This window comes from Haliaeetus albicilla, chromosome 14 (genome assembly GCF_947461875.1).
Source record: "Haliaeetus albicilla chromosome 14, bHalAlb1.1, whole genome shotgun sequence".
NCBI classification, from domain to species: Eukaryota; Metazoa; Chordata; class Aves; order Accipitriformes; family Accipitridae; genus Haliaeetus; species Haliaeetus albicilla.
Window position 1 is genome coordinate 29220462 of NC_091496.1, and position 27822 is coordinate 29248283.

At 40.3% G+C, this 27822-nt stretch overlaps 1 long non-coding RNA gene across 1 annotated transcript in view; it reads left to right on the forward strand.

The window, feature by feature from the left end:
* Nucleotides 1-6086: 6086 nt before the first annotated feature.
* Nucleotides 6087-27822, forward strand: part of LOC138689043 (uncharacterized) — a 56634-nt gene continuing 34898 nt past the window's right edge. Inside the window, exon 1 of the long non-coding RNA XR_011327848.1 lies at nt 6087-6218. This is a non-coding gene — a long non-coding RNA (uncharacterized lncRNA). The remainder of the gene's footprint in view (nt 6219-27822) is intronic.

Here is a 27822-nt window from a genome sequence, read left to right on the forward strand (position 1 = left end):
TCCCTGATCCCAGCCATATCCTTCTGACACTTCCTGGGACTGTCTCTGGGATTCCATAGAAACCAGATTTAGGGAGCTAAATCAGCAGAAAACATTTGCAAAGAGATGACTAATGACAGCTAAGTAACCAAACATTTTTCTGTCAGTTTAGTGAGCTGAACAAGTTCACTCTGGAAGTGGGCAAGTGCCAAAGCCAGCACAAAGGGAGAAGACTGGAATAATGGTAAAAATGAGACACTTTTTGCAGCAGTTTGCTTTTAGGTTGACTAAAGTGTAATTTAAAACTCTATTCTCGGGTGGATGGATCGGCTGGTTTTAAAACAATTTTGGACCATTGCAACATCAACAATATGCTTACAATACAGTTAGAGTTTTCTTTTCCAGTGGAAACATACTTTGAGTAATACAAAAATGATTAATGGCATTTGCTTTTCCCTTACAGATTTCTAATGTATGGTGCTTTATGAAAGCTGTTGAAAATCCTGAGTCATAGGAGTACCAGAGCACGTAAGTGATTGAGACGAGATGGGGACTCTCAGAGCATGCCAAGCCCTAAGCCCAAGCTCTGCAGTGCACCCTTTGTAATGGAGCTCCCTCATTTAGCAAAAGCTGCCTTAGAGGTATGTGGAGTGTGATCGTCACAAGCTTGCTTTTATTCTGAACAGCTGAAAAGACAACAGAAAACTCTGTACAGAAGTAGGCAGTTAGGTCTTCACATGCATAACGAAGCTGTGTGCATGTGGAGAGGGTGACCAATTTATCACATTGCTTCTTCACACTAATGTGTAGTTGAGCTTCACATTTGTTATATTTTGCCTTTGCACTACTGGCAAGTTTTTACCTTCTAAATTGCTATGGATTCTCTTTCAAATGTTTATTTCATTAGCACACAGATCTAGTAAGACTGAGTCAACAGGCTCAGAGCTGTTAATCTAGCCCTGTCAGATATGACGTTCTACAAACAGGGTGTCTAGTTTCTTTGGACAGGGGCTGGATTTGTTGGATACCAACAGTTTGGTTGCTTTACGCAATCTCCTAACAGCTGAAAGAAATTGGAAACCTTCTATTTAGGACAAAGATTGAAGTGGCAGAAAGGAAGAAAGAAACAACAGGATTGAAGCTCTTATTATATTTAAGATTTTGAATAGTAGCATTCTGATGTAAATTTAGGTCTGTAATACAAGTATACTGACTCTGGTTTTGCTATCCCCACAAACACTATGTCTGCACTGGGATTTTTTGGGGTATCCCCACTAATTCTGCTTATTTAGGCACATTGAATAGCTGTCTGTGAAGAGGCACTACAGGGAACTCAGCTCCTAACTTAAGTCCTCTGCATCACACCTTGGTTAGATGCCTCAGATAGTCTTAAGCAGATGGTGTAAAAACCCTCTTTTGTATCTAAGTCAGTCAGTGGACCATTTTAAAACACACATACTAACAGACCATACAAAAGTGAAATGGAGAAGTAGGGGTCATTGCAAACCATGCTGTCTCCAGCATTTGCATCTAAACAACAGGCACTCTGATGACATAGAGTTAGAAGAAATATCCTTCTTTCACTGGACTAGACAAAATTGATAGAAAGAAATTAGCAGTAAAGAGTTTCCAAATCAGGGTTTGGCCTCTTGGGGGTAACAAAGTAGACTCTGAAAGATACACAACAGCATTTCAGCAATTGGGTACCATGCTTTGCTAGGTTACTTAAGACATTACAAATAATGTATTGTTTAGTTGTACCCATATACACCATTAAAGCTATTCCAGTGTGGCATAGAGGGAGCAAGTTGAGGTCATAATATGCCAGCTGGAGAATATTAGGGAAAAATGTTCCTTCAATTTCTGCTTAATGTTCTGATGAAAATAAAGAAGCCACTCACTTGTACTGCGGATATGTTTACTTACACTACTTTATAACTACCCTTCTCTGACTTACACTGGCTCCTGTGGTATCTCTTGCCATTTCCCATTCTTGAATTTCTCACAGACTTTTCAGGAAGGAGTGCTTTATTTCCATCATGTTTCTTTTGCAGAGGGAAAAAAAAAAAAAGAAGATGTAATTAACTGTAGCAAGATGCTACTGTAGTTGTTTGGGGGTTTTATTTTTATAATGAAACTATGTTAGAAAGAAAAATTATATAAACACATAAGTCGCATTTGGCAATGCTCTACATAAAAGTTTTATGGAGACAGAACCCTATAGGGTTCTTTTAGAGATAATTATTCCAATATGCAAATTAAAATTGTGCATTATTCATTTTTTTGTCAAATAATTTTCATTTGCTTTACTGCTTTTATAATAAAAATCTGCCAACAGGGTTTCCTCTTAACTCATCTAAGGAAGCCTGTGAAGAACACTCCATATTTAACTCTCTTTTAGATCACTGTGGCTTGAGAATACTTTTAATCTCTTTTCCATTTATAACTGTACTGCTTGACCTTTTTGCAGCAAGGTGTCTTGTATATAAAATGTCAAAGAGAGGATTATAGACATGGGACAAAGATATAGTTTAATTAAAAAAAGTCCTGTGAGACTGAAAAAGGTTACTGGCCCAGATCACAAATATTTAATGCCAGATTACTATTTATGATGTTAAAATAACAAAAAAGGGTTTATGGGTAACTTGTAATTGACCAACCTTTACAGGTGCATATGATAATATTAAGCTTCAAGTAATAACTTTCATATTAGCTTGGAAATTAGTTTTAAAAATTTAAGAAATAGCTCCTTAACGTTTTCTGTGTGTTATAGAACTATCTTTACAAAATGAAATAGGTTAATGGTTTAAAGTCTGTTTCTAATTCGAAATGGTGCTGTAGGAGAGCATAAAAAAAAGTGTGCGGTTTTTCAATTTATTCATGTGTTCGTTAGTTTCTGTCTCTGACATTTAGGCATGAATAGGAGCATGGTTTTAATACTGAATGAATGGTTAAGAAAGACCAACCTAGATTTGTCACTGATTTCCCCCCCAGAAACAGTGAATACATTCCAAAACTGAATAGTCCTACCAGGCTTCTCCATTTTCATTCACATTGTGGGATAATGTGATGGGACAGTCATTTTTGCAGTTCAGAGACAAATGGAAGGCCATGCACAAGTATTCCCTGAAAAAAAACAATTTACCAGTTAATTCATGAATCAAAATGAGTTTATGATGGCACTGACTGGATTTTGACCCAAGACTGGGTGTTAACACAACAATGATTCAGCAGTGGAGAAACAAGGAGATTTGAAGCCCAATTTTAAGAGAAGTAGAGCACACACAGATCTCTCTGGCTTTCACTGACAAACTCACAGCAACATCAGAGGAAAATTGGCACACCGTATATGCAACTATTTCAGTTAAGGTGTAGTAAATGCATTGTGCAGTGCTAGTTTGTACCTGTGATAGTTTGATATTTACTTGTTAATATAATACTAATTTTGTGTCTTTTGGTTAAAGTCATTATGTAAAAGTTTGTAAAGAAACAAAGAGAGATAAAGTATAATATAGAATTTTATCGAGTCTAAAAATTTTTAAAGGAAAGTGAGGAAAAGCGTAAGATGAAAAAAACCCTTCTCCTGCATAGCAATGGGAATCAGACTCTGCTACAGATATCCACAGCTGAGTTTTAATATGGGTAGATATATTTAGAATATTATAGAGAAAAATACTACCAGAATTCCCATGAGAAGCCCCATGTCACTATGGGGTGCTCTGGAATTCCCAGGTACTGAATGGAGAAAAAATCCTGCTACTAGAGGCAGCGCTTAGTTATGTCCTACTATACCAGGCAGCACATTTCAATAAAGACAACAGTGTAGAAAGTGGGGGTAAAGACAAGACTGGTAATAAGGATGTGGATTTGGAGAGCAGATTGCCTAAAACATGATGAAAGTATTTACTCAAATAGTTAACACTCTTTTGATGAAGGAATCAAAAAATTTCTATCTTATAGTTCTAAAAAGCTGATAGATGAAACAGCAGGTATTCTAAATAAACCTACATGGTTACTGCCTAGTTGGAGAGTAGCACATACAGTATTTCAGAAAAAAATTAAAAATTAAACTGAATACCTGAAAAAATTGTAGCCTGGTCTTAAGGTTACACAAGACTGCTAGAATAAATGGACAGATGTTAATAATTAAAGACATGTGAGTAAACAGAAAATGTAATATGATGCAATACGGATTTTTCAGGATCATCAACATAGAAAAGCCTGGTATCTTACTTTGATCAGATAATAGATTTTATAAACAAAGGAAACATGATGGATCTTCTCTAAGAAGAGGTCATAAATTAAGCACTGTGTCATGTAGAAGTTAGTTGTTAGATAAGATCTAGAAGGTGGGCATTAGCACCAAAGCAGTAAAGCAGACAGGGAAATGGCTGGGATGTTCCTGCGTGGTTGTTAACATGGAGTCACGAACAGTGAGTTTGGAAAGCTTGTGTTTGAGTTCCTCCAGGTTACACTGGCAAGTTGTGATTAATCTTCAATATAGAAAATGGGACTAACATAAATAAAAAAATGAAAAGACCCAATGTTTTCAAAGTAAATAATACAAGATATGAAGTCATTTGCTTGAGGGTCAGTGACAGAAGACCCTCCTTCATCCCACCTGGAGCAGACTGCAGGCTGCACTTCTGCTTCTCAGGGCTCCCAGGCTGTTGCATGTCCTGGAGCAGAGACCTTCAACATCTACCAGTGTTAAAAGTGTCCATGTAAAATAGCTGTTAATTAGCACGCAGACCTCAGCTGAGTTCCCAGATACTGTATTACCAAGTTACTGTCATTTCCTATGGGTCAATGAATATTGATTAAAACCAGCATTTGCTGCTGTGCAGTTTACACAGCTCCTGCCCTGCTTGTTGGCAGTGGGTTATTCCATTTTTACTGGCTTACCTCTCCCATGTGCCATATGAACCTGGAGCCTAATCGATCACTGCAATGCACGGCACATATGGGCTGGGCATTGCAACACTTGGTGCTGTGGCCCCTTTGTTCTTTTGAGGATCTAACCCCCAACACCTTTACATCGTATAAAGAAATGGACAAATCAGAGGTTTATTTTATTACTACATGTATCCAGATTTTCAATCACTGTAGGCTGTTAGTGTTCAGTCAAAGGTTTTTCAGGTTAGCTGTGGACCTGAAAACAAATGCCATGTTGTTTTTACATTCAGAAACATTTGGTATGTTTGCAGTTTTTAATAAATATTTTGTGTAAGTAGAACTCACTAGTAAAACTATGAAGTTTGAGCTTAAAACATGCAATATTAAAACATGCAAAACCCTTCATTTTTAACAAGCATACTACAGTCATATAGCTTCGCCTTTCCCTCAACCCTCTGTACTCTTTCTTTCTCTTCTGAAAGAAAATACATTTAGCATCACCAACTACAGTGATCCCGTGGATTGTGTCAAATTCAGCCTATGCCACCAGATTTACACTTCAGATTTCTCACCTGTGGCATTGTCACGATGTTACCATTTCCCATCCTGTGAGACATATGGGCTGATCCTGTAAATCTGGCAGGGACAGACCTCACGTTGACTTCACTGTTTGCAGGCTCCAGCCTTTACTTTTTCTACTGATCTGAAAGGGAATAACAGAAAGGACCATTGTGATCTGACATCATTATCCTTCCGCACAGTGTGTGTTCAGATTTTGCTAATTTTTTTGAACTCCGATAGGACATAGAGCAAAGGTTTCCCACAGTATATCTATAGCAAAAAATTATTCCCAAATATATATTTTTTCTTCTACAATGGGGTTTCTCAGACACAGGGCCATGACTCCTGTCTAGGTGTGCAGAGAATGACAATGATCTTCTCCTTCTGTACCCTCCTTTCCGATAGTCCTTTTCAGTTGGGTGTGCTGGATATGACTTTGAAAACGACTCTATAAATCACCTATAAACAGAATTTGGTGTGGTGATACCCATTTGAATCAGCAGAGGGCCTGAAAAACTAATCTTATGAGATGTACGTTATTCATTCTCTTCAAGAGGTGCCTTGAGCACTGTCCTCACATAGCAACAATGCTTAGTCAGGGTATATATACCCAGGGTACAGTTTCACATTACAGCTAAACTAAACTAAGGGCTTGCTTCCAGTAAAAGCAGGAGGTGTCAGTCCCTCTCTCGCCTACTCTGTTCCTTCCTCCCCTTGCCTCTGCTCCCAGCTGCTTGATCTTTTCCTCCTTTGTGTCACTCTGATACTCATCTGATCACACGGTAAGCTGTGTCAATCTACTAACCTTGCAAAAAAAAAAATTTGTTTGTTTGTTTTGCTAGATTTGTTTTCTGCAGTTTTAATTAATTAAATTGGCCCATCATGCCATCCACTGAGCGTTGGCTTGGGCTGGTGGGAGCCCACAGCTGGGCTCCAGCCCAGGGTGTGTGTGTGGGGAGAGCAGGGGTGCAGCGGAGGGCAGAAGGACAGCCACCGAGGCAGCAAGGAGCCAGTACCTCTGTCACCACCACCCCCTAGGATGTAGCTGAAGGCAGAACTTTTGCAGCATTTGACATCGCTCTCAGCTCGGCTTTTGTTCTCCTCTCCCCTTGAGTTCCCCTTGAACTTGCTTGCTGATCTCTCCAGCTTTTCATTTCATGAGAGAGTTGATTGGATGACAACTGGATATGCAGCATGTACATTTGAAAAGATGCACGAGGGAGGGTCATAAACACTCTGCCCTTCGTATTTCTCTAAGGTAGTCGTAACTGTATCCTAGACCTCGGAAGACGTACCATGTAACACACTTAGAGACCCAGATGCCTTTAACTCCAGAGCGGGCAAGCAGTCTGTGCAGTGCAAATTTTTGATCTGTGAATTTAAGAACTGAAACGTTTTCAGGCAGGTTCACATTTCCTGAGCAAAACTCATTTAAATTCTCAGGGCTGATCTTAAACTGCAAGCAGACTCACTTAATTTGTTATGTGCCCACTAGCTATTGACAAAGATATTACTCACTGTTCTTGTCTTTCTTTTTTTTCCAGAGAAATCTTCCTTATCTTCCTGTGTCTTTCACAAGTACTATTTTCCATAATCCATCAGATTTCATATTATCAGATTGTTTGAAGATGTATGTTCAGATTTCTTTGCTTGCTTAGCAGTGTGTAAACACTGGAGACCTCAGTTAGATTTATATGACAAAGGAAGTGACAGGATCTCTTTGATGAAGCTAAGCAAGAAGTCTGAAGTATTAGACTTCTGGAGGATGCAGGCTGAAATTAGTGGCTAGGACCTGTCCTTCACCAGTGGCACAGGGTGATTTATCCCTATACCCAATGTGTAAACTCAGGGACAATCCTGAGGGCCTAAGGTAACAGCCCTGTTCAAAATCTAAAATTGATGTCTATCAAGAATTTTGCCCCAGATCTGAGAGCTGCCCTGACTCTTCTGCAGGATTATGTCACCTCATAGAAGATGTGACTCAAAATGGTGACTCACTAGGTCCTTCTCCTTAGTCCTGAGCAGAATTCACTATAAATTCTAGTTGATTATATGTACATATATAATATATTAAAAAATAAATACAGATAGGATGTTATTAATAAATACAGAGAGGATTGTGGAGTTAATTGCAAGTTTAATTGTCTACTTGAAATTTGTAGGTATTTAAATAAAAGATTTGGGAGTAGAGACAGTTATGGTCTTCTTGCTGAAGACGGAAATACAAATTGCCACATCTCAGAGTAACTGGATTTACAGTTCTGGCAGTGGCATATCTTCTCTTACTTAGTGCTGTGGTTTAAACCCAGCCAGCAACTAAACACCACGCAGCTGCTCGCTCACTCCTCCCCCCCCCCGTAGTGGGATGGGGAGGAGAATTGAAAACAAGTAAAACTCCTGGATTGAGATAAGAAAAGTTTAATAATTGAAATAAAAAAAAAAAAAATAATTGTAATGAAAAGGAAGATAACAAAAAGAGAGTGAAATATAACACAAGAAAGATAGGTGATGCACAATGCAGCTGCTCACCACTCACTGACCAATGCCCAGTTAGTTCCCGAGCAGCGATCCACACCCCCCGCCCCGGCCAACTGCCCCCGGTCTATATAATGGACATGACATCATATGGTATGGAATATTCCTTTGGCCAGTTTGGGTCAGCTGCCCTGGCTGTGTCCCCTCCTAACTTCTTGTGCTCCTCCAGCCTTCTTGCTGGCTGGGCATAAGAAGCTGAAAAGTCCTTGACTTAGTCTAAACACTGTTTAGTAACAACTGAAAACGTCAGTGTGTTATCAACATTCTTCTCACACTAAATCCAAAACACAGCATTATACCAGCTACTAGAAAGAAAATTAACTCTATCCCAGCTGAAACCAGGACACTTAGGTGGGAGTTTTCTCTCGAGGCACTTTGTTACTGATCATGTGAGAAAAACTGCGTCATCTGTACATCACTAGACTCGGTGCTCCTGGGTACTGTAGGTTTACTGACAGCACTACTGCAGGTAAGCAGTAAAATGTCCACCGTGTGGTATTATAGCATATTGCTATTGCCATACATATCATTACTGCCATACAGCTGCTACTGCTCCTTCAGATGAAGCTATCCAACTGTTTGCCTGGCACCCTCTGCTACTGGGGTTGAAGTTTTCTAATACCATACAATTGCTTGCTAAAGAAACTGAAAACAGACCTTGAAATGTACTATTCTTCAAGTTAGGTTTTGAAAACCATATGATCAACTGCTCTTCAGGGCCACTGCACACTCTTTTATGATGTAGCAATATGTTTTATAATATGAGGAAATATATTTTTAAATGTGAACAATTTATAGCATCACAAAACAAATTTATCATAACATTACTTGCTCTCAGAAGGTTTAATTTTCTTTGAAATAAGCTTGAAAAAAACCATTAGGAATCCTAGATGCTAGGTTGTGAAATTCCAGGAGCCATGGAAAATGTAGGAAAGGGTAAAAGAATGACTCTCCCTTTCTGGTATGCTCTGAGCCCACCAGATCGGTCTGCCTGTACAAAGGAGCTTAGAAAGGGTCAGATTTGGCCAGCTGGGAATCCCTGCTATACTGTCCATATGTTTTAACAGGTGGAAGGGTTGCTCAGTTCTTTGCTCTTCTGCTTGGAAGTGGGTGATATTTGGAGGAGCCCGGGGGTGCCCACTGGGCTGGACCAGTTCCAGCACTCTGAAGCTGCAACAGATAGGGTAAGACAGGCATTCACAAAGTCAATCTTTAACTCCTTTGCAGTGGAGAGAAATAGTTTCCTTCAGGGGGCATGGAGATCAGTTAAACTAGGCCCCTGCTCTCTATCTCTTTCCAGTAACTCTGCTGGGAACTCAGGGAAATAGCTTAATTGGTCCTCTCTGCTACACCGGTATAAATAACAATAAAATTCATGTTCATTTGCTGTACAGTTTGAGATGAAATTTCTACTAAAATGCATAAAAATCATATTCATCATTGTAGTTCTGTTTTCATGATTCATGCCCAATTCACTGAATAAAAGACATATGGGGGGAAAGGTAGAGAGAGGAGTGGAAATCAAGTTAATACTGAGGAAATGTGTCAAGTAAAGTCATTGCAAACTCTCAAGGTCAACAACATGTAAAGCACTCAGGAAACCTAACAAGGAAGCAAGAAAAAATGACCTCATATTTATGAGAAGCCAGGTAGGAGAATATGCCTTTGCATTTGCCCTACTGCTGTTTACATTTCCTGTGGTTTTAGTTTGCTGTACTTACTAATATGAAATTCTTGGAGCAAAGAAGCAACATAAATTTGCACCTCCATCTATGACAGGCAATAACTGCCATGCAAAACTGAAGGGAGAGTTCACACCCTAAGCATCTGAGGACAGTATTGCCAGGGGAACCTCTCAGGACTCATCACCATTCCTCAGACTGAGAGGAAATTACAGGCAAATATTCACTGGTAGGTGAATAGCAACAAAAAACTTAATAAATGTGAACTTCCTTAGCCCACGTATGTTTAGGACTTCATGGTTATGTAAAGGACCTTTGCAACAAATCATAACACACATTTAATATTTATAATATACCTATTGTATAACCAAGGAACTTTAAGCTGTAGAACAATGCTGTTACAGTTTCAACAGGGTTATGAAGCCAATAAGATCCATTTGTAACTCATTAAAAATGGAACACATTACCTTTCCTAGTACATTTTCCATCAGCTTCAAAAGAAATTAAAAAATCTGACAGAATTCTAAATTCCTAGTGATGCAAATTTGTACATCTGTTTTAAAGGAAATTTCAAAATTTTGAAAGCTTTCATGCAAAACCTGACCTATCAGAACTCTATCAAAAAAAAGAAGAAAATAATAAACCATGTGTCTTTAGTGACATTGATTTTCCCCCCCTTAAAGAAAATATGGCAGCTGGCTGCCCCAACTGTTACAGGTCTGTCAGGATGTGTAAACTGGGAACAACCAGAGAAAGAAAACAGCGACAAAAGGGATGCCTACAATTTCTGAGCATTTGAGCTGCTTCCGCATCTTCCAGGGCTTTGGGACTCTTGCTGCACACTAAGGACTTGAGAAGCTCCGGGCTTCAGTTGTAAAGACAGTAAATGAGGCTCCTTGGATATGGAGGAATATCATTGCTGTCTATGCAGCCCTTGAAATCCTTGGTCTCCTTAGGCAAGAGACTCACTAGCTTTCTCTAGTCCTCAGCAACCTCCAAAACAAACTTTTAGGAAACAAGGCAGATTTTAGATGGAAAAGCTGCCTGTATTTCAGAAGAGGTTTACACAAATATACAAGCTCCTATCTAACCATTTTTGTTTAAAAGCAATTTTTCAGGAAGAAGAAAATCCTGAAAGTACTAACCAGCTCTCTTCAGACCTATGACATTGCAGTTAGTTGGACTCCACTGAAACAGTGACTGAGCAGTCAGAGATAAAAATAAAATCCTGGTTAATATTTCATTCATGCTCACAGAGCAAGATTCAAGATATGCTGAGTAAGCAGTGTTTGACCGCTTAAAGTGGCTCTTTTAAGTTATTTTTTATGAACTACTCCACTGATAATTAATATGACTATTAAATGAATGTCAGAAGCTGCAGTTGTTTAGGTCTTTGCCTTCATATCACAAAGGTGGACAATTGCAACAGTGTGTTCTCCAGATGAATTATAGAGACCACTTAAAAACCCAGCTCATCTAAAGCAGTTCTTGCTTTTTATGTGGGAACGGCTGGGATGAACATGCAGCCTCTGCACTATGCATCTTTGTTTCTACATAGCATTTGAAATCTAATATCTTATTGACCACTTTCGTCAGCTCTTTTCTTTTGGGGAAGAAATAACTGAACATTTCTCATGGAAAGTCCTTGCTATGGGAACTGTCACCTCCTCTGTAGCTCAGATTTGTAGCTTAGATAAAAGTCACATTTACTTACTCTAGGTTTTCCTTAGCCTGGGCAAACAGCCAAAGAAGAAAGAAAGATAGCACTAGGATGGTTTGGTTTGTGCCAGTTTTTGATAGTGGTTATTCTAGAGTCTCGATAACTGCAGAAGTCATCAACAGCACAATGGTCAGTGTGATAATAAAAACCCAAAATTGAAAGCCTATTTTTAGAGACTGCTTGGAGTTCACTTCGGGACAAAAAAGAGCTGGAAATCAGTCTACAGCAACACATGTTATGTGATTGCACCAGTTGCGTAAAGGCTTTTAAGTGTAAATCTCTTTAAAGACTTTCCATATGGGGAAAATGTCAGTTGGGAGGACCTGGGTAAGTGTCATGGACCCTGTGGAATGTAGTCACGGACTTCATTTGGTGAGCTGGACAGCTTCCCAGCTATCAGCAATTCCACTGTGGCCTGAGACAAGAAATGAAAGACAGAAGTTGCTATATTTGGTATAAGCCAAATGTAATCCGAGCCATTAGAGCAACAAGGGGGTCTTTACAGGGGTGATTTCTGTAGCTCCCAGATAAATAAGGGGCTTGAGATTCACCCAGAAGTTCTACCTCCGAGGTTCTCACCCTCCAGGTCAGGCAAGGTTTTTTAAATTGATCTAACAGATAGGCTTGAATATCGTCTCTTCCAACAGCAGATGGGCAGTCAAAGGCTGTTGGGCAACGAGTTCTCTGGCAGCAAAGAAGGATATACAAATTCTGGCTCAGAAATTCTTAGATAAAGTACAGGCTTCGGTAATTATCACTGAAGAGGTTGGAGGAACTAAAAGCAAGGACCATAATTCAGGCCAGCTTTAAAGAGATATCCAATCTCCAAAAAATTAATGATGTGTTTCATTTTTATTCCTTTTCGCTGAAGTCATCTGCATAGTTTCATCCATTACACTGTGCCTGTACACTCTTTTACTAGCATTTTGATATAGTAAGCAGGTACAATTCTATCTGACCCTCAAATCTTCTTACCAACAGCCTCTAAGGACCTACATAGAATGAGGTATTAGGATATAATATATGGGACACTTTCATATTAAACACAGAAATTCTCCACTTCCAAGATTGAAATATAACACAGCTTAGAAAACAATTTTATATGCAGAACATATTAAGTTTTGGCTATTATAGATCAACATATACCAGTGAAACCAATGGAGCTACTCCAGTTAGCAGTAGTTAAGGAAAGTATTGCTTTTAAATTGAATATTTCTTTTTTAAGCATTACATGCATTTTACACCATGGTCCAGCAACCTGTGTATCTTCTGCCACTCACATGGCCCCATGTGCCATCTAGTGGAAAAGGTCAACCTTAAAAGATACTGTCAACCTGAGCTAGAAGGGTTTACAGTGGAAAATAAAAAGAAAAAAAAATACTAAGGAAACAGGGAATCTTTTTATCTGAAGAGCAGCACATTGCCAAGTGCAGATATATGATAAGTCAGTGGAGAAGGATCATATTTGACAACTTGGAATTAATAGGAAAATTATTTCCAGTATAAATAAACACCTTTGAATCTTTAACTGCATAGAGAGCAATACTGTCTGAGGGACAGAAGAACTTGTTATTCTAAATCTAGTGGTTAGTCTTGATTCCAGAAAGGTAATATGGAAAAGGACGAGGATGCAAAGATAAAAGAAGGAAAGAAAAATATGAGTGGAACCCAGAATATGAATGATCTTGAAGGAAGTAGTAAAAGCAATTCTTAGAAACAATGTCAATTTTCCTATTGTCTGAAATGCAAATGTAGAACAAAGCAGTGAAATATCAGTATAGCAAATTACAATAGCAATTATTTCATGCTTAAAAAATTTGGGTTCCATGTTTTTCTTTTTTCTTCCACTTTGTTGTCTCTCTCCAACTAGTCTGCTCCAGAGATCTATTTTCTTTCTTTTTTCTCATTGTTGTAGAATACATCTCTTACATCTTCCTTCTTTTCTTCAGAGTCTTTCCTCTCTTCTGGAGTAGCTTACAGCTGTTCTTCCTGATCCACTCTCCCTTAGTCTCACTTTCTTCTAGTTTAGAATAAGACTGTGACTGTAGACCTAGTTTAACTGTTTTTTTCTCTGGACACTTAAGTCGTACCAGCAGTTCATACCATACTAGAAACACATGGGATGTTAGCAAGTACAGGCAAGTCAAGCAAGTCCTCTCAATGGAGCCAGGACATGGCAGCAGCGCCCTTAGCATCATATGCTGGAAGGAAAGTTTTACCTCCAGCTAAATCTTTTGTTCTGAGACCAGGCAGGCAAAAATTCATTGCTGCTTAAAGCAGAGAGAACTAAGATCCCCCACAAATGACATTTCGGGCAAGATACCAGTGTGTCAAAGTTCAGCACATTCTCTATGACCTTGCATGCTTGAGTTTTAGATATAAGCTATTGGCACGGAGGAATATATTTGTGGAGGTAGTGGAATTAGCCTCATAAATAAAAAACATTTTTCCCATCCCATTTAACAATCTCAAGCCATTTGAATGACTTGGAGAAAAAAAAGAGAAAAAAAGGGTCAAGAAACCAAATGTGGGCCCTGACTCTCTTCCCACTTTTAACAGCCATGTGGATTCACTATAGGTGTTGCTGTTACAAATTCAGTAGCAAGGTCTCTTTCATTACTTTTAACATGCTACAAAAGTTGACCTGGAAAATGCAGGCAAAGGCAGGAGAAAGTGATTATTAGCAACGTCTATCTCAGCAAACATATAGAGTATTTTGTGAGGTAAAGAATGTGTACTCCCCAGTCTAACAGCATATCCCTGTCAAGTAAGTCTCAGCATTGCTGATAGCCTCAGAGGTGTGGGAACTTCTCAAAGAAAATATTCTCCAAAATCTTTCTCAGTGGAAAGTGTCAGTCAGCTGAAAGACGGGACTTGCTGACTCCCCTCGTCTTCTTTCTCTGCTAATGGATCTCTTCTCTGGCTAGATGAAGACATATCTATATGTCTTCATACACTAGCACCAAACAGACATTTGCAGAAAAATCTAGCATTATATTTCTTATCCTTCTGATCCAAGACAAGGCTTTAATCAACAAAGAATATCACAACATGAATTAATTTTTCTGGAAGAAAAAACGCTACTGGAAAGTGTAGAATTTAAGTTATTCTAACTGCATTGCTAAAGCAGTTCTATATATTTTCTGGCCCTGCCACTCACTGCTTTAAAGGCCTAGTCCTCTTATGAGTGTACTTCAAATCTGTGAAGTGTGCATAGATACTGCAAACATAATCCTGAGCTGTGGAGGTTCAGTGAGTATCTGTGTGGTGGTATCCACTGGAAGAGCTGAGTGATGAGGAAGGGGGACTATGCAGTTAACTTCTCCAAGTGCATGTAGCACATTGGCTGGAGCTAATCAGGGAGCTAGACCTTCCTTCTTGCTCTCAACTAATTGTTCATGAGTATGTTTCCTACTTGTGTATATATATATATATCTCATACTTGTAGAGCTTTTCCAGGTTATTCCAAAAGTGTGTTCCCAAGAAAACATGCCCATAAAATATGGTGTATTCCTTTCCCCTTATAAAACGTTGGTACATCATGCTAATTTCTAGTCCTAAAATCAGGGAAAACATAACACTACAACTGCCCGTGCTCATGAGAATGGGAAAGATGTTAGCCCACTCTGGGACCAAGAAAAAGCATGAAATAAATCAGAAATATAACTAGATTAATTTAGGGTAGAGTAATTAAAAGATAAAATGCATGAATATTAGGTTATAAAATTATTGGCATGAATTTATTAAAACACACTTCAGCAGTCAGAGCAGAATAAAAGCTTGTTTGCAACTGGTTGTAATGGGCTTGGAATCAGCTTTAGTATTAGAAGAAAGTTCAAATACAGTAGGAAGGAAATGTAATACAATAAAGCATTGACTCAGGGGGCTGATTGGGATAATGAAATGCATTTCAATGAATTCTGATGGGCAAAGTATTATTACAGCGGAGCTTATAAACAAGAGAGGAATAGATGAAATTTGCAACAATGGTACTATATTGTCACAGTGACTTTTATTACTAGAGAAATTATTTCAAAGTGTGAAAGGTACTGTACTTAGTGTTCTAATAACTAATCTAAAGTGACTATTTTACTGAGCTTTGTTGTTTATCAGCATCCAAAGTATAGACTCTGTGTCTACTCCTTGACAGAACTGCTAATGCTCTATTCATCTTGTCAGCTGTGAGTCTCCTCTGCATGCTAAGACCACATAGCAGATATTCAGCACATCTATTAATATGAAATCCAGGGAGGCTGTGGAAGTTTGCTTTTTTGCCTGCTCTGTGGGGGCCTCCTGTGGCCTGAATTAGATGGCTCCTTCTCTTATGGCAAGGCAAAAATAACTCTTGACTTAGGATTTGTGAAAACACCATGGCTAATGCAAAGATCACAGAACAGTGGTTTGCTACGTGTGTGTTTTGAAACATTATAAGTCACATTTTATGAACTTTTTATTTGTATATTATTCCCTTTATGCAAATAGATGCTTTTTTTTGTTGAAAAGTTCATCATTTTATAAACCCCAAAGTTGACTTGCCTCAAAATATTAATTAAAACCCCCAGATTTTAAAATTGCACAACTTTTTGACAGATTTCTTCTCCACTCAAACATGTAATCAAAACTTATTAGGAACTGAGGAACATGAGGCAATTGCATAATTTCTTTATTTTTCCAACTCTGCATTGATAATGTTACAACATTCCCTTAATCTTAGATACTTTTAGTTTGAAAGGAAAACTGTGAATTTTTTTAGTTTTGGAATATTGGTTAAGAATTTCTGTGACTGGTGCTGAAGAAAAGAGGGTAAGAGGGTAGGTGAGAAGATGATATGTAATATATTCTTTGAATATATTTAAGGTAGCATTAAAATCATTTTGCATCTAATAAGGCTTAAGATGCCATCGATGGCTTGATTAATTGCAAACAGTATCTCTTTTCCCACCACCTTTTTTTTTTTTTTTCCTTAAACTGTATGTTCTGGATAGGATTATGCATATCTCTTTCAGGGTTATGCTTTGTTAGCACACAATATGTTTCAGGCATTACCACAGTATGTTTCCATACTACTATTTTGGTTGCAGCACATCTGATTTAAGATGTGTCTTTGCCAATTTCCCACTCACTGACAATTATTTCTGGTTCTTCTCCAAGAGGTTATCACACACACCCCTTATTTGTGCCAATTACACTGCTTGTGTGATCTGGGAATTTATATGTTTTTCAAAAAATACAGCCTTTATTATTTTTTGAGAAAGATGCATGCATAGATCTGATGGATGGTGCAGTCACACCGTTGAAGGGGCACAACCAAGGATCAGCGATCTCTTGCAGGAGATGAGGAATGAGCACCTCAAAGGTGAGGGGGAAACTCTTAAATCACGTCTGCTGCTGAAAGTGGACTCTCATTCATTAGTCCTAGTCTGTTTGCAGTTCATGAATGTGTGTCTTTCATAAGTTATTAAAAATCTTGCCCCACAACATGATTAGTAACACCTAATAACAGCTCATATTTTACCTGAGCAGCCTGTGAAACATGCTGAGTTCATGCTCTCTGCAAGACATTTGCATCATATGTCTCATTCTTCTTTCTCACATCTGTTGAGGGCATATAACAGAAAGGGAACATGAGCACTGGAGAAAGAGCACATGAGCTTCACAGCAGGGACCATTCCAACTGCCAACAAATAAATCATATTACAGGAGGTAAACGCGAAGCCAATGAAAGTACCACTTGGGATGCTACTATGAGTAAAGAATTGTTTGCATGCATCCTGTTCACAGGCATTTCCATGTCTGGCAGCCACATCAAGGGAAAAACAAGCAGTATAATAACAGATGTGACAGACCACAAAATGCTACATGCTATATCAAACTAGCCCAGAGTCTATAACTGAGGTTAGTCAATAATAGGCCATGCCTTCCCCATGTGGAGTGAAGAAGAGGAAGAAAAGGCCCATCTTGTTCCTGCCCAAGAAATATTATTCGTATTGTGTGTGAGAGCAAGGGTCATCCATTTCTCAGCTACAATCAGCCTTTGGAAAGTAGGAGACTCACACAGCAGGTAGCAGGTTTCAGCGATCACCATGCATCATGTGGGACTGGCTGTCAGTGGAACACAGGAAAGCAGAAGAAACAAGCATACAGGAAGGTCAGTTTGCTGCCTCACTGTCTTTAGTTTCTCCTTCCCACCCCCAAAGCCTTCTCTCCTGCCTGTTCAAGCCCTACATAGTGAATATGCCAGAGCAAACCAGTGCAGTTCAAATGTATTCAATCAAACACAAATGGCCTAACAAATGGGGGACGTTCAGCAATCTAATACTCTTCTAAGGCAAAGCTTCACAACCAAAATAGGCTTTTGTCTTGTACAGCTACTTGATATATGCTGTAAGCAAGTAGAAGCTTTCTGTGTATTGGGAGGCAGTGTCTCCAGTGCTCACAAAAGTAGAATTGTCTGCATTCAGTCTTTCATCTGTGATAAACAGGCCTACATTATGTACTGTGCTCTGGGTTAATATATTTCTCTACACTAACTGGAGAGGAGCGATAGTTGTGAATGGAGGCTATCAATAACTCAGATAAAGCGGTTCTGCAGATGTACAGATAGAGAAGTCACACCAAGAAGCTCCGCTGACGTTATCTTAGTGCCTACTGGCTCCAACCATGGGCCAAGGACCCGCTCTGGCAGAAGTCATCCCAGCTAGCGTCGGGTAATACCAGTTGCCTAATACTGCTGTGTGGTTGTCTTGATACACTCTCCAGTAATGTCCTGCCTTTGGACAGGGGCCAAAGGTATTTCAAGGGGGCTGATGTGGGGATCTCTCCTCTTATTACCTCCTCCACAATGTAGGATGTCAGGACCTCTTCCTAGCAATCTCCCCGTGGGAGATCTGCCCCTTCACACCTCCCTGCCTCGTTCTTCTCCCTGTGGGATTCCATGATGCCCCTTTACCTCACATCTGATCCAGCATTTACTAAAGAAAAGTCTCAGCAGAAAGGGAACCTAATCTTTCTCCCCCACCGCTCTTTTCCTATTATTAGATATACCCTCAGATATCACCACCACTTCACTCTGAGATGAGGAATAGGGAGCAGAAGATGCAGGAGCATGAGAGGGTTAGGTGAAGGGGGCCAGAGCAGCCCACAGAGTGCTGTGGCTATGGTAGTGCTATCGGCACCTTTAATTTCAGTTTGGTCAGTATCACTGTCATTTAGAGCTGCAGCAATACCATCCTAACAGTACATTGCCTGTCATCAATACAGATGGGCAAAAAAACCAGCTTCGCAATACAAACCCTAAGTTTAGGTTATGAGTAACGCTCCACAGCCATAAGCATGCGGTCTGTTCCTCATAAATTAAGTTGTACTTTGTGTAAGATTCATGCTTGATTCTTCCTGAGAAAGCCCAGAGCTAGAGCCTTTCCCGTAACAAGGCAACGCGTTCTGTCAACAGAGGGAGATGTAAAAGTAGGGGGGGAATTGTAAACAGTCCGATGGCTAGAAGCATTAAGCACCACGTATTCCGTGGACGCTCGGGGAAACGCTTCTAAAACTTCACCACTTGCCCCGGCACCGCTAAAACCTGGCACCCTTACGCCGCAGCCGAATACCCGTCACCCTGAAAGAGCGTGGAGGCACCACAGCTTGCCAGCCCCCCGCGGCACCGACGCCGCAGCCCGCCTGTCAGAGGAGCCCGCCTTTTTCCCCTTCGCCCGCGCCCTGCCTGCGCCTCCGCGCCGGGCCCTGCAGAGGGCGCCGGAAGACAGGCGCAGGGCCGGGCGCAGAGGCGGGCGCAGGGCCGGGCGCAGAGCGGGCCGGCCGCCGAGCCTCCCTCCGCCTCCGCCGCCGGCGGGTTCCCCCCCCCTCGCCGGCGGTTTTCCCCCCGCCCCGGGCTCCGCACCGGCGGCTTCGGCGGCCGCGGTGCCCGGCAGCTCCCCGCCGCCGTTCGGGGCTCGGGATGCTCGCACCTGCCGCTGACATGGTGCTGCGCGGGACCCACCGGTGATGATGCAACCTGTGGGGCGTGAGGCAGCAGCGGCCGCGAGCGCCTCGGGTGAAATGCCGGCGAGGGCTGAGGTGCGGCCTCCCTGGTTGCTTTCTCCGCTTCAAAAAAAGCGTAAGAATGTGTTAAAGGGGAGGTGGAAGGCGTCCTGCGCGCAGCTGGGCCGCCCTCTAGCTAAAAGGGCGGACGTAGAACTGTGGTGTCAGTCACTGCGGGTGCTTTTCTTGGGGTTGGAAGCCTCCTGTTAAAGGAAACAAAGGAGTGATGCACTTGCAAAATGGTGTAATAGAACATCATGTCTTTTTTTTTTTTTACTTTAAGCTCCTGAAAACCTTCAAGACTAATTATTTTCTGCAAAGGCACAGGCAGAACAGTAACTCTATGCACTCAGCAAGGACCCCTTCGTATACTTCCATGTCAAAACTATTAACAAAAAAACCCCAACACCAAAGAAAAAGGCTACCATGGCAAGCACATCCCTCTCAAACCCTATTCTTTTCTTTTTTTTTTTTTTTTAACTGACATGGACTGTTCTTCTTTCCCAGCTGCTGGTCAAAGAAACCAGGCAGAAGGGGTTTCAATTTAACATCTCTGCCAACAGCTGGCACCCAACCAGCAGTCTGATTCAGCAAAGTGTTAAAGCGAAAGTTTCAGTGCTTTCCAGAAACAGGAGGGGCTTAAGCAAATGCTTGAAGTTAAATATGTCCGTAAGGGCTTTGCTGCATTTGAGACCACGGATGCACAGAAATGTCAACCCTGGGCTTGCACCTCCATCTCGACAAGAGGGTTTTGGACCTGAGAGGACTATTACCAAAGGAGCTTGGTACTTTACAGACCAGATCTGATAGGAACACTGCACGCTTGCATAAATGCACATCCTATAGGTTTCTTCTCAGGGGTATGACAGTAATACCACAAGTGAAAGAAAAGTTTTCTTCCTGTTTATTCAAAATGTTAATGGGACAGTTTTGAATATGGGAAAGAGAGACACCAGGAGAACCTGAGATTCCCTACTTCACCTCAGAGAGTCAAAATGTGTCTTTAATATGTTTTGGTGTTGTTCTTGAACATTATGGGGTTATGTAGGTTGGTTGTTATAGAGGCAGGGTGAAAAACTGGCAGCTTTCTGAAACTAATTTTCTATGAAAAAATTGTTAGATTCTGACAGGCTTTCAGCATTACCTCATTTTTCTGAAACAAGAAGAAGAATCCTCTGTTTTAAAAGATGTGCATCAGAATCAGGGGAGGAAAACTAGAGAATGAACCAGACGTTGATCTGATGAAGATCAACAGATATGAACTACACAGATACAAACATTCAGGGGAGTTGCACAAGATAAGGATGGAGCTTGGCATCTTCAGGAAAGATCGGCAAGTACTGTTAGGTGTACCACAGTCACCACCTTAGCCCATCATTCTTCCTCTAAAATTGAAATAACCAAATGCTTTGTGTATGCCAGAGGGATTTGCTGGGGGAGGAAACGTTTCTTTCTCTCTAGTAGCAAATGACACCCTTGAAAAACTGGGTAATTAATCAAGCCTGTATAGCTCTGATACTGTATCATAATAAGATTGATTGATGGCAGGGCGTACTCTGATGGAGACTGGTAGAAGAAATTAATTACTGACCTAGACTTGTTAGGAAGTTCTGGTGTACTGTGTTTGGCAGTATATTGGGGAAGCCTGTCGCATATCACCTAGTGAAAAATGAAAAAAAATTAGCCCCATAGGACAAAAAAAATATATAGAGAGACAAATAAATTGAATTATGGAGAGGATCAAGATCTAAAGTAAGACTTTTTTTCCTGGCTCTAGAGAATGATGTAGGATATAGCAATTTGTTTAAATAAGGCATGACACTTTTTCAGACCTAGCTCTTAATAACTGAGAAGCTTAAATCATCAATATTTCCTAATCTTCTAGTAATTAATGGCATTCTAGAAAGCAGACCTTGAAGAACCATTTCCTGGAAAGATGTAGTGATTTTTTTTAATTAAAAATTTGGTGGGATGAGAAGAGAGATTTAAAAACTGCTATGAAGAATGAAAGTGAGTAGCAACAAGGTGAAAAAAGGTTTTAGCACCATAGTTGTCCTAAAATTAAGAGAGGTAAGATATAAAGAAAAAGAGAGACAATACTGCAGACATAAGATGAATTGCAAGAGATTCACCATGAAGAAAAAGGAGCTTTTCAGGTAACAAGCATCAAAAACATACACAGGTTTAGCAATCAGCATCAACAGTGCGAATTTGTACTGTGGGAATACATCGTAAAAATAACACTAGCATAAGGTATTCTCCTACTGCCAGATCTGCTAAGCAACTAGGAACTTCATTCTGCACCAGCTGCAGCTTCCAAGTGGTCTACAAATGTGACATATGGTCTACAATACATAGATTGGTGCTTTAATACTATGGCTGCCCCCCACTGTACCTAAGTATGTAGGACATATGTTAGATTACATTACTTAATTGTGCATTACCTTGCATCTGTAGGCATTAATTTACAAACTTCTGATGCATTTTTTTAATATAAAGGATAAAATTTTCTGAGTTTTCTGTGAATCAAATCTTAGTTGCAGGCCTTATGTTGTTTTTAATGCATTGAGCATGCGAATCCATATGCAGGTTTCTTTGCTTTGGCTGTTGTGTTATACTGGGATCTGTTCTGGGATGGGGTGGAAATGTCTCACTGGAATTAACAGAGGATTTCTAGGGGACTATATGTACACAAAATAAACTAAGGTCTAGACAAGAAAGAAAGAAACAACAGAACAGTGAAGAAGTCATGTCAACACACACCGTCAATAGGCAATATTAAGTTTAGGGTGGCTCGTACATCAGGCTAATCTTTAGTAGGATACATTGATAGTTGCATAATAATTAAAGATTTGGTGAAAAGTTCTTAAAATCAGCAAAATTAGAAAGGAAGAATTGTTTTCTGACTAAAGAATTCCACAGTTCTGGATATCCCTCATAGTTTTGCTGTTTGGTGAACTCTTCATACTGAGATTTTTTAGGGTAGTAAAATAATTGCAGTCATGCCTGTATTTATTGATTGTATCTTTTAAATGTTAACGGATTATTCATCATTATGTAATTGTCCTTTCTTCTAAAACAAGTACCATAAAAATGTTTGACTGTGTTTTCACTGTACTTTTGTCCCAAAGATTTAAAATTTCATGGGACATTTACTGGACCTTAATTTGTTCCACATACTGAAATGTTTGATTATTTAATTTTTGTAAAGGAATCCTTACTTTACGCCACAGAGTTAAAGTCTTCAAGTCTACATACTCCTTATTTTTTTATATTTTGGATACAGGAAAAGTTAACGTGTGTACCAGTATGTTCCATAAGCTCCTGATGGACAATTGCATTCAGCAGAGGCCTCCTCGTGTCTCAGTGACTTCAGAGTTTCCACTCTGATCATGTAGTCTCCTGGTAGGCAAAGGATTGGACTCAGCAGATGAAAATCTCTTGAAAAATAGCTTATCTTTTAAATTCCTTTGTTATAGCCAAGTAATGGCTATATTAGTGTTCTTTAACATGTCTTTAAATGTGAGATTATCAGTATATTAATGTAAAAGTCCTCAGAATAGCTCCATCTAGGTTGGCTGTTACTGCTGCAGAAAATCCAGTCTATGTAGGATGTGCCCTGGAAGAAAAGTCCATCTCTCCTCTCTCTCATCCATTTTTCTCTTCCATTTTTATGCTGAAACTCATCTGTTATTTGAAAAGAAAAAGGGGAATAGCAAATCTCAAAGCACTGAAACAAGAAAGTATATTTCCATTTACTCTGGTTATGTGATGTTTAGATTGCTATGAGGTATTTGGAGAGGCGGGTTATCTGTTCTAAAAAAAAATCCAGTCATTGTCCTTAAAATTTTAATTGCCATAAGATTAGGTTTTGACAAAGCTTTATGTCCATTTTGCATTGTAACATGCTATCGTGCAACATGACAACATTGGAATAATCTAGCACATAAGAGCTAAAATGGTCAACAGTGTGTATGAATTTGGATCTAAACCTGCTACTGCTTGACATATTGATCTTAATTAATGGAGCCTGATAGGGTATTTTTATCTTCACAGCTAATTGCCTCTTGAATTGATAGGAAGTGATACCTTAACCCATAGATTTGCAGGAGTCTAGATGTACTCTGAAGGAAATTTCACTGCCTTCTTTTTTATAATCTATCCTAAACTGAAGTGGTTGTTTGGGAATGCGCGTGGGGAGGGAGGGGGAACTGCTGTCAGAGACAGAGCACCGGCCTGTGCTTTAATCTGATTCAGTAAACGTGCTTATAAAGCTATGAAATTATACTGGGTCATCTAGTAGCATGACATGAACAAAAGTAAAGAAAAGGAGGGTTTTCATTTTTGACACACAAATTATTTTGGCCTACAATAAAGTAATTTCTCTGAGGCCATCTAGACAATCAGGGGCAGAAGGTAGGAGTTCTAGTTTGTTCTTCCATTATTAGACTTCTTTTTAGCCTTGTATAATTTCCCAAGATTCAACAGGACTCTCATTTTCTAGTTGGCCATTAAAGAAAATGGGGAGCAGCTAAGCAGTAATTTAGCAACATTTTATAATGCGTGGAGCCATATGGAGACAACATGATTCATACTTAAGAAAGCATGTACTTTCTGGTCATCAATATGAGAACTTCAGTTGTGATTACTTGTGGGTCATGAGGTAGGACAGTAGGACAGTACACTGTCAAAACCCATTTTTATCTTTAATCTCTTAGTGTGATTTTTGTCTCTTTCTTAATGAAAGCTTTTGTATCAGTGCATTTATCTGCCTGTCTGTCTCAGGCCACAGTTGAGCAAGTTGAAATACAGCTCTTGGACTGGTGTTTCCAGTTGGAAGTTTTACAGGAACAATGACAGAAAGCTTAGTTCTTGTTAGGAGGTACAGTGGCTCAGCAGCACAGGTCATTTGAGGATGCTGATGCAGAAACATGGGATTAAATCAAATTGATATTTCCCCTTAATATCCTATCAGAATAATCTTCTTATCCCATATCATTAAACCACATAAGAACTTAAGATGACAGCTAAACACAATTAGAATTTCCTAGAGGATACAGCAGGGTATTGGAGTATGGCTCTAATTACATGTACAGGAATCATGTTCCTGTTCAAAAGGATTCTTTTCTCCAAGCGTCCTGCAGGGATTAAGCAATTCATACTAGAAAGCCATTGGTCTAACTCTCCCCTGTGCAACCGTGAGTCTTACTAGACTTATGACAACTCAAAGTCACTACAGCTGAGGCCATGACATTGAAATATTATGGACATGACATAAAAAAAATAAAATTGGGAAAGAGGCATAATTTTCTAACACAATTAAAACTGACTTACTTTATATAAAATGAGTGACTAAGGGAAGGGAGGGTAACTGCTTGGCTTTTCCAGCCTCCTCCTTTTTTAAGAAGTGTGCACTACTCTTTACTGTATTTGCATTAGCCATTTTTGGAAAGAAGGGGACTGAAACTTTCTCCTATCCATTAAAATAAACATTATTATTATCCTGGATAGGGTACAAAGTTATGTTAAAAAGGAGATCCTTGAGGACATTCATAGGCTTAACAAGGTAATTTCCATGTTTAATTGTAAAGGTTGTTCAATCAGCAGTCAGAATATGCCTAGGCCACCACCAGCAATGTAACAGGTATTTTAGTGTTTTGTTTCTTGTTTTTCAAACTGTGACTGTGTTTCTTTACATTAAGGGGTTTAGACCAGCCACAATAGTGTTGCATTGCTTTCTCAATTTGCCAGATAGTGCCAAATGTATATGAACATCAGTAGAACTAAATGAAAATATATATTTCCTGTATGCATGTTGGTGATGATACCTATTTCACATCTTAGAAATTAGGAAAGTATTGATTCTTGTTATTATAATTTAGTTTTAATTCTGCTGATGACTACCTCAGTAAAAATGCTATTGATATTTTAAACTTTCCAAGCAATCTTCAAGAATGGTAAATGTTTTCCAGAGAAAAGTGAAGGACAAATAATTGAAGTAAAAAGCAGAAATTCCTCTATTGATTTTTTACTAGTTTAGGTTTATCACAATCTTAATCCCTTTGGTGTTCTGCTAACTTATTTCTAATCTCTCCTGCCACTTCACTCTTCTTCTCTCTCAGGGTCAGATCCAATAGAAAACCCAGCATCTCTAAAGAGGGATTTAGATAGGATGAAGGTATCTGAGACCAAAACTTCAATCTAAAATCCCCCTTTACTCAGGTGCCACCTAATGATGGAGGCATACCATCTCACTCAAGGTCTCACTGGAAAACTTTCCAGGAAAACTTTATTTTATGCAGTATTTGTGCGACTTACACATTTCAGAACCCACCAGCTAGTGAGGATTTATTCAGTTGCCTCAATCCAACTTCACCCAGAAGAGTACCAAAGCATCAGGCAATATCTTAATTTGAGTGGTGGCAGAGGAGCTGAAAAGAGAGCAAGGAGGAATGTGACTTGGCATCGCAGAGCTCTGAGCTTTCTGCAGGGATCCTGGGTTCTGTTCAGGGACGACAGCTGCATTTTATGCAATGCCTGTGTAAAAGAATTTCTCAGTAAATTGTCTGCTGATTTGAATTTATTCTGCTTTCATTTTTTGCCACATCCTGGGGAAGCAGGGGCTTAGCATTGGCTAAGCAGCAATTATGGCAGCCTTGGAACTCACAAAAGCAGTATTCATGGGCCAAAGTTTTCACAATAATTTCCAAAAAGAAAGGAAAAGGAAGTGTGTTTATTTAGATTTCATTGCTTCCGAGGCCTGATCTGCAGACCTGCTTGATATGTAGCGGTGGGTATTTACTACTGTGGATGATCCATACGTGTGAACACAGAAGATTTAGCTAGCCAGCAAAATGGGAGCTGTGTGGGTACCATAGGGAAGCTGTGGGACACGTGGAATTGTGGGGAGCTGGTTGAATAGTCTAGCCACAGAAACATCCCCATCACTGAGATTTGGCAGGGACTCGGGGTCCCAATGGAGCTCTGCAGCCACTGATCCTGGGCCACCCCAGGGTCCACACCTAGTGTCTCTTACGATGACAGAGCCTGCGTTTGAAGCCTGTTTTTACGGTGGAGAGCTCTGTCCGTAGTACGCAGAGACTGTGCCATTAGGAGACTACTCATTTCCTCAAAGGCAGGAGCCACGTTTCCCTCCCAGTCTCCCGCAGCCCTGAGTCAGGGCAGCGAGGATGAGGTTTATTTATAATGAACCTCTCTCCCAGTGCAGCTCTGATGCTCATCCGTCAAACACTCGTGACAACTCGTTAGTGCTCTGTCCACCCAGAAGGTAAATTCATCCTCATCAGCAAGCGCTAAATGCCTGCCCGGGCCTAGTGGGTGTTGCCCAGACACGGAATCTGTTTCTGCTGCCTTTTCCTCTGGTTTATCAAGAGATGGCAGCAAAAAGCTATTTAACCTTTGATCTCAGTCCTCGGGGCCTCTATCTGTCACGGAATCATGGCAGCCTCTACCCACCCACCCAACTCATCCTGCCAGCGCCGCCTCAACAGGGCTGCCTGCTATGCCGAGCAAACAGCCCGGTGCTTCGCCTGCCGCGTCCCTTCGGAGGGCGGTGGGAATGACAGCCAGGACCGGGCACTGTCGGGCATGTCCCATGCGCAGCGCTAAGCGGCGCGGCGCGGCACAACCACGGAAGAGCATGGCGGGCGCTGCCGGAGCGGGAGGCTTCCCTGCCGGCCTCTCCGCAGCCCTGCCTGCACCCTGCCTGCGGGACAGCTGGGCAGGCAGCTCAGGGTCAGGCTCAGCAAGGGCCACATCCAGGAGGAGCTGACAGGGGTGGCCGACATGAAATCCCATGAGAGAAGAAGCCAGCGTTGCCTGGCGCCGTCAGTTAGGTGCTGATGGACCTTCCCCTGTGTCAGAGAAAGAGGTGCTGTAAGTGTCAGGCATTAGGCGAAGGGTAATACTTCTGCAAATGAGCAGAAACAAAAGTAATGGATTGAAGCAAAAAGGCATGTGAAGACTAAGTTCTTTTGGGGGATGTAGCCTTTGGCTTTGGGTTCATGGTGGTGGGAATTCCTGTTCTAGAAAGGGCCACAAAATATTCAGACTGTGTGTTGCTATCGTGATGCTACATCCAAGGTGAGGGACACAGGAAGGAACTTTCTGATTCACTGTGACAAGCTGACAATTCATTTGCTACAGTGACATTTGTGAGAGGGAAAGAGTTGGTAACATAACATGTCAATAAAGACAGCTAGAAAAAATATTTTAAAATTAGACATGATTAGAAATATAGCACCTAGGTCTATTTCAAATATTCTTTAGTTTTCTTGCTAAAGAAAGGACTAATCATAAAAATAATTGGACTTAAACTGTATTTTTAAAAAATTTGCAGTTGTCATTAGTGAATAGCAAAAGACCTCATTATTAAGTGTCGCAGGATACTTT